This window comes from Lissotriton vulgaris, chromosome 12 (assembly GCF_964263255.1).
Source record: "Lissotriton vulgaris chromosome 12, aLisVul1.2, whole genome shotgun sequence".
In the NCBI taxonomy this organism is placed as follows: Eukaryota; Metazoa; Chordata; class Amphibia; order Caudata; family Salamandridae; genus Lissotriton; species Lissotriton vulgaris.
This window is the reverse complement of record NC_141700.1, coordinates 652780611-652789035: the sequence shown is the minus strand read 5'-3', so window position 1 is coordinate 652789035 and position 8425 is coordinate 652780611. Positions and strand designations below refer to the sequence as shown.

At 42.3% G+C, this 8425-nt stretch overlaps 1 long non-coding RNA gene across 1 annotated transcript; it reads right to left on the bottom strand.

Moving 5' to 3' along the window:
• Positions 1-4507: 4507 nt before the first annotated feature.
• Positions 4508-5943, bottom strand: LOC147677938 (uncharacterized). Its single transcript, XR_015302575.1, has 5 exons — positions 5920-5943; positions 5603-5680; positions 5244-5384; positions 5020-5115; positions 4508-4581 (listed from the first exon to the last, which is right to left on the bottom strand). It is a non-coding gene; the product is annotated as an uncharacterized LOC147677938 (long non-coding RNA).
• Positions 5944-8425: the final 2482 nt, after the last annotated feature.

The following is an 8425-nucleotide window of genomic DNA, read 5'->3' as shown; positions in this document are numbered from 1 at the left end:
TATGGTCGATGCACAGGTCCTTGCTGAACTTAATGACGATCGTCCTGATTTAACTAATGATATAATAGGAGAATTACCATCTTCCCCTAGGCCAGTCAGATCTTGCAGAAAGCCCCAAACCAAAAGGGGGGGTAAGAACAGTAAAAGAAGAGTAGAAAAAGGTCATATAGTCGCAAACACTGCAGCAGATGCAAATGATCTGCAGGAGGGAAAAACTGCGGATGGTACAAATATAACTTTGGAGCAAGTTAATCTCCTAATCCATATGATGGAAGCCAAGATAGAGAGAAAAATTGCAGAGCTGATGAAACCCCTGATCTCTAAATTAGATACTGTGGCTTCAGAAGTGGAGAGATTGGGTGGCATCTTGGCATCACATATGGCCTCAGCTGCTGCTGGAAGATCAATAGCGGTGGATAAGAACCCAGCTGCTGAGGGGCAAGGAGCGGGCAGAGTAACTTCACAGCAAACTAGCCAGCTGTCATCTGTAACTGAGCCATCCCCACTTCTGCCTGTCCCTCCAAATACCTGGAATATAAAGGCCACTGTAGCCCCAGAGGGAACGCCAGCTCCTACCTATGTAAAGAAAAGTCGTTATGTTAATCTTCCTCCGGACTGTGCACCTTACGAGGTGGTTCTTACAAACGTTCCCCCCACTGAGTGTCACTTTACTCAGTTTCATGAAGAATCTCATGATTCATTAAAAAATAGAACAGTATCATGGCTGAATAAAAACTGTGGGTTCCCAGTTATATATGCCGATCAAGTCTTGTCAACAAGGAGGGTTAACTGGGTTTGGAACTTCCAAAAAGACAACAAATGGAGACTGTATTATCGTCAACTTTAAACATCCCCAACATGTTGCCACAGTCTTACTAAGAGTGGCCTCCCTAGTTTACACTGAGAACAGTATATGTGTTCGCCCCCTTGGCTATTTTTACACCCACTTGATTAAAGCCCCACTGTATCCTGGGCCTTTAAGACCATTTACTCCTAAGCAGCCGCTGACCTCGAATGGAGTATATCAGTACAATGTTGGTAATCAGTGTGGAAATGGGTTGAACATTGTAACACAGAACAGATATGACACTCTTTCAGGTTTAGAGTCCTGTGATTGACTTGAGGAACCTGTGGACCAGGGAATTGATAGTTTGGAGGAAGCGGGATGTACAGAGATAACTCGTGTAAAAATGAGGGAGAATAATGTAATCTCATGGAATATTGCGGGCCTGGGTACTAAGATGATGGACTGCAACTGGATCAAGTATATTAAGCAGTATCAAATTATATGCCTGCAGGAGACCTGGTCTGTTGAATGTAATCACTTTCGCGAAGGGTACAAGGCTTTTTATATCCCTGCAACGGCAACCAATAGGGGCAGACCCAAGGGGGGAATGGAACATTTATATCTGTTGCTCTATTTAGTAAAGTTCTTAGAGTGCCAACTTGTAATACTGGTATCATCGGTTTAGTCTTATTGGGGGATAACTGTATGGCCGGTGTTGTAAATTTTTATAATGCTACTAATTTTGGTTCTGTTCCTAGTCAGATAGTAGCATTGAATGCTTTTATTAGCAGCTCAATGAAGGACTGTCTACATAACCTTTTAATTATGGGGGATTTTAATGTGCATCCATGTGGGGACCCCCTCCATAAATGCTTTAAGGACCTTCATTGTGCACAGTCCGAGGGTTTCCACCTTGAACATACCATCGAGGGGGAACACCTAAATGATATGCTTAATGATCTGGACTTAACGGCGACAATGGCTCTGATGGACCCTACTGTGCTATTTGAGATACCAACCTTTAAGGGCCATGGGAGGGGAACCTTCATTGACTATGTACTTTTAACATCTTCAATGCAGTCCTTTGTGGATTCCTTTATTATTGAGGACAGTGAATTTAGTGACCACAACCCACTCACTGTACATATGAAGGGCCCATGGATAGCTGTAGAAGGGCTGAATCACACTTTGGGTAGGGTGACCACGACAGATGGGAGACGGCGTTTAAGATGGTCTAAGATCACTCCAGACCTGCTGTACAAAGAGATTAAAGTTGCCTGTGCAGATGAGATCATGGTCTGTACGCAAGAAGGCGCTCAGCCAGATAATATCTTTAGCGCTTTCCAAAATCTCACGGTCATGGTCTCAAAGCTGTTGTCAGCTCCTGCTAAAAAGAGGGTGACTGAGGGACCTAAATGGTTTAATCATGAATGCTCAAAAGCAGCCAGAAATTTAAGATTAGCACTGCTGCTAAACCAAGAATAAAGGCAAATGTACAGCTATGCCGGAAGAACTATAAAACCATTATCGCCAGACATAAGGACTCGCTTAGGAAAGAAGCCTGGAGCGAGATTCTTGATCCAACTACCCTGCAGAGTAGTACTAAATTCTGGGCAATGATGAGGAAACCTTTCTCGGCCCATGTACAGGGTGATGGTCTAGAATGCCATATAACTAAGGATGACTGGGAAGAACATTTTAAGAAATTGTATTGTTGCCCGTTGGACGTGTCTCATAACACTGCCCCCCCAGTCAGTGGTGGTGAAATTACTAGCTTCAACAGAGGTGAGGTTATCAAGGGTATTGTTGGTCTAACAGCTGGGAAAGCCCCAGGGCCTGACGGGATCCCACCGGATTTATTTAAATCCGAGCCCAATTTTTGGGCACCTATATTAGAGTCTGTTTTTAACGCTGCTGTGAAAAATGGTTGTCCGCAATCGTGGGGTGTTTCTACAATTGTCCCGTTTTTTAAGAAGGGGGACAAGGGTAGCCCACACTGTTACTAACAGACTCGATGGTTAAAATTGTGGGGAGAATGGTTCTGCAGAGACTATCTGAATGGGCAGAGGAAAAAAATATTACGTCCATTGCTCAGTATGGCTTCTGTAGTGGTCGTTCTACAACAACCCAGTGTCTAAATCTTTTTTTAATACTAAATAAGTACACTGTTGTGAAAAGGGGCCCCATACATCTCGCCTTCATGGACTTGTCCTCAGCCTTCGACTGTGTCAACAGGGGGAGGCTGTGGCAGTCCATGAGGGAGAAGGGGGTGGATGACGGTCTGGTAGGTTTCCTGGCTGACTTGCATAACAACACCAGAGCTAATGTGAGATACTCCCAAGACCTGTGTGTAACAAATAATTTTAACATTGGAAAGGGTGTTCGGCAAGGATGCATCTTGGTGCCTTTCCCTTTACATTTTTATATTAATGATCTAGATAACGTGCTTCAGAAAGTTCATGCAGATTGTCCTAGAGAAGGCAGGCGGGGAATTCCGATTCTTCTATACGCAGATGATGCGATTTTAATTTCACGAACGGAAAAGGGTTTACAATCCTTGTTAGAGTCTTTTAATTTGTTCATGACAGAGATCTTTTGGTGAATAACTCAAAATCATTTGTCATGCAAGTTGGCAAGCCACCAAAAAGAATATTTAACTTTAAAATCGGGGAAGCTGTAATCCCTTTAACAAAGTCGTTTTCTTATCTTGGGGTTCTTTTTGATACTAAACTCAATTGGGCCCCACATCTTGCAAAAAAGAAAGGAGAATTTGTGCGGGTTAAGGCCTCCATCCAGTGGCGTCACTAGGGGGGTGCGGGGGGTGCGGACCGCACCGGGTGACACCATCAAATGGGGTGACACCATGGTCCGTGTAAACAGTAATCTTGGCCGGCGGCCGGGTAAGGTTCGACAGACAGTAATATTATTTTGCATTTTGGTGTCACGGAGTCCGTGATACCAAAATGCTAAATAATATTTCTGTCTGTGGAACCTTACCCGGCTGCCGGCCAAGATTATTGTCACATTTAGGCTAAGACTTCGGCATCCGGTCCGGACGTCAATGACGTTGGAAACGTCACTCACGTCGTAACGTGACTCCCGGACCTGACGTTTTAAAAATACATCTGCTTCCACGTTCCACGTTCTCGAAAGTCCACAGCAAGTTCCACGAAGGACTGTATTATTCTGGTTGTTTTACCTCCTATTAGAGTGGGACTCCACTTTATATGTCGATAGAGCTGATGAAGGGAAGCGAGGTAAGACTGTTTTGAAAAGTTTCCCGAAGTGCTTGTATTTGAGTGCAGATATCAAGTTCGGGCTGAAGTCGTTACAGAGTCTACATCCTCCCACACCCAGTTATCTGCCTCCGTGCCATGCCCTTGTACAATCAGTTGTTAATTGGGTAATCAGATTGGCAGACACTGAGCAGAGGATTTCAGAAAAAAGACAACGGTGGAGGATTCCCAACCGAACAGCACCTGGTCAAATATTCTCACAATATTAGTTTAGACCCACACTATAATATATGGGAAAATCTGTGTGCACACTTCTATAACACCCACCGTTACAATGTTGGTTCAAGAACATGAACTATAGTATACTTTAAACAAGGTCAAGGTGCACCACTTTAGGATTTGTAAACACTGATAACTTTTGATGAGGTTGACAGCAATAATCACATTAGTTTGTTACTTGTGTTCTTTTAGACTTCTTTATTGAGTTCAGTTGAGAGTAAAAAAACACACACAGGAGCTACAGCCGACGCGTTTCGTCCTCTTGGGACTTCTTCAGGGCTGTTTACAAAAAAATGACAATATACAAAAGACATACGATTAAAATCTACATTAAAAACAAAAGCAATTATGCTCATATAGAAAATACCAGGCTTCATAAACAATTCATTACAGGAATAAAATCTAGTGCAAGTAGTCAAAACAAATTGCCAACAACAGTTAGGACTAGATGTCTGCATTAATTGACAGAGAGCAGTTTGAACTTTTTGGAATTTTACTGAAATTTTTCTTTCAAAAGTGGTCAGGGTGTTCTGGGTTATTGCATATTGTACCCCATATAGGTCCATCCCTCTTATATCGGTAACCCTCCTCGCAGGAATAATAGAAACATTCTATATATCTATAAGGAAGTGGAGAAACCAGCATCCAAAAGTTAGTAAAAAAGGGAGAACAATGGTTCTACTACAGATATAAGTAGCACTTGAATATAGAACATACCACAATAAAGGGTGAGTTAATTTCCTTGTATCCTCTCCCGCAGTTATTTGGATTCGTAGAGTTGTCTGTGACGAAAATTTGTGCTCAAACAGGCATCTGGAAGTAGTTTATGAGAAAACATAGATGAATGGTCAAGAAACAACCATCTTGACAATAGAACAATCTAAGAAAAACGGGGAGCTTAAACTAGCTATGAATGGTTGCAAGTAAGGCCTATAACCTACCCTGTTCAAAAAAATAGTTTTCTGTGGAGGAATCTGATCTGACCACGCTGTTCTTGATCTTAGGAGAAATGTATCTATTTGTAGTCTCGTTCTGCAACAGCTCTTTTATAGCGGGATTTCAATGTTGTACATATGATTCTCCTATAGGACAGACAAAATGTTTTTAGAAATCTCCTCAATAACAGCTCCCCAGATTTATTACGTTTGCTATTTATAAGGTGGAGAGGCTGGTCAGTGATATGAGGGTAACAGAACTAAATATTTCCATGATACCTTTATCATATTGTACTTCAACAACCAATGGGGTAGGCTAACCAGTTCTTTATATACAAGCAAAGGACAAAAATCACATCACTTACATCAAGAAATGGGTGATGGTCCAAAATAGAGCTGGAACCAGGGTAAAAAAGCATGGAATGTAGACTTTGTCTGACTATCTACATCAAAAATAGAGAGGGAGAAAGGGGATGAGAGTTATTAGCAAACTAAGCGTGTAGAGCAATAACCTAAGGTTCCTGCCCCTGGCTATTCCTATTTATAATTTCTTTATTAAACAAAACAAATTATTATATATATATATAACTACTCGTAGCTGTCTATGTTGCCATGAAAGGCAGAACCTTTTACAATATAGGTCCACCAAACATCTAAGTATGTGCTTGGTGGTTTATCTTACCTATAATTGTTAACTTGTTGTAGAGGGATTGGTTATTGGTCCTCCTGCTTGGACACTCTGAATAGATTGTAGAAGAAGAGGAGGAAAAATAATATGGTTCCAATTAAAAAAATGACCCCAAAAGAACTTCCTTTTTAAAAGTCCCATCTCTCTCTATATATTGAAACCTTTGTATTAAGCTTGCTTAATCTAAATGAGCAAAAAGTAAATTAAGATTATGGTCCCCATTAGCTGACAATGATGAGCTAACATTATTGATTGCCCAGGATTCCCTTTTTAAAGAAAGACCCAAGGCTCTAATAAATCCCTGTTTAATCTATTTGATAGTCCCTCTTACCTTGATAAAGTGAGCCAAAACATCCCCTGGTTCCTAGAGCAGCATGCACTATAACGTCGTCCTCCGTCAGGTAGCAGCAGACTAATGATACATTTTGGCTCTGTTTATATATTGGTTTCAATTAATCCTAATGGGAAACACCTGGTTTAATTTACTAATTTGGAATGACAATTGCCATGACGGCCATGTCATGTAAGTAACTGAGTGCCTATTTGTAGTCTAGTGTGAAGTTTGATGGTCGCCATCTTGTGTTTACACCGAGTCCCGTTTTAACCTAGCAGAGGATTCTGGGATATTACGAGGAGTCAATTTCTGGAAGCAGCAATCGAGCCTAAAGCTTCCTCCCACCTTACAGAAAACTGCATTGCAACACACTCATTTGCAACATATACGTTTCGCGGTCTACAGTCAGTAAAGTATGGTGCTGGAGGTCCCGGCGCCAACAGAAGAAAGAGACGGGCACCCTCCTCCGGGGACTGGTCGCAACCATCGGACAAAAGAAACTACGAGAACATGGCTCTGTGTCTTGAGATGCCTCACAACTGTTGCACGTAATCTGACACAAATATGCACACCAGGTCATGAATTAGCAAAGCACTAGCACTTTAGATGAGAAATAGCTCAAAACGAAAGGAAGGACAACAAAAGCAGTCCTGGATCCCCGAACATCCTGGGTGGTGATTCTTTCCCACGGGACTGGCCACAGTTGGGTAATTGCCGAACGGAACTGATGCTTGCAGACTGAAACTACAACCAGAGAGGCTGGAGCACAATCTCCCTCTTCAAAGAGGTTTCTGAGAGGGGCTGGCTCCCTTTACGCTCTTACCACATGCAGCAGGCGCGGTAGAATCTACAGGGTCTGCTCTTGTTGCAAACCAAGTATATTTCCCTTAGAAAAGTCCCTGACGCAAACTACGCGGGAAAGGAAGACGTTGGGAAAGGCGGTGCTTGTTCTTCAGGGGCGGCAGGTTTGCTCTAACTTGCAAATGGCATTTATACATACAGACAGCTGTCATCCCTCAGTAAACCACAAATCTATTTTTATTCTCACATTGTGGTACCTGGTGATGGTCCCTGTTTCTGTCAGGGCTTATGTCCATTTTCTAGATAGCCGACTTCAGCAAAAACTTGAAGCCATTGGACTTTGCTTCACCAGCCTGCTCCCGAAGCAGTAAGTGTGTAGTTAGGGATATTTAGCAACAGTTCGTTTTTTTTTTTTTGTGCTACTTCAAAAATTCCATTACTTGATGAAGTGATCAAGTGAACTCAAGATCATGTTCTGATGAAGATATTTAAGTGGGGCATTGGTATAGTCCTTCCCTGACGAATGTTGGCACTTCTGAAGAACGTTATTTTCTTGTCATGATCTTTCCCGAACTTTCCACTCTTTAACACTGTCTGATTCCATTCTAATATACATATAGATGCAATACAATGTAGATGCCAGGTCGAAGATAAAAACAAGCATTTTTCAATGCAATAGGTCTCGCATTAAAGAGAGTTTGAGCTATTGGCATTGTAAATGACAATGCCTTTTATTTTATGTGTTGTTTTAAAAAAAGATAAAAGGCATTGTCATTTACAATGCCAATAGATTAAACTCTTACAAATGTGTGCTATCAAAATTTTAAAAAAATGCTTTAGGAGAGAGCGTGTCCTGCCTGCAACAGCAGGCAGGACAAAGCTATTTGAGAAAACAGTGCTTGGAGGCTGTAATTAACGCCTACCAAGCAAAAACACACGTAACAGGGGGTGTCGCCATGGAAGGTTAGAAAATGAGACTAGCCAGTACTAAGGAGGGACCCACTAAGCATTTTGACTAACTAACAGCCACAGTTTACAGTGGAAAATGACACAAGCTGATGGAAAGTGTGGGCAGAGAGTGGGTGGAGCTTCAAGTCCCTACCTCAATACAGAATGCCCCACAGAGCAGCACATGCGCTGGCTAGGATCGACCTAAAGATCAGCCTTAAAGAGAGTATTCACAATCTAATTGGAGCCTGACCTCTGCAAATGGACCAGTGTGATGCGGGCAAGAGGAATCATTTCAGGAAAACCAAAGGAAAAAGAAGTCCCTGCAGGCTAACTCTGGCTAACCGACCCGGGGAAGTGAACCAGGGTTTTGCAGCGCCAGGTGCACCCTTGTCTTCCTCTGCAGCTGGTAAGTGG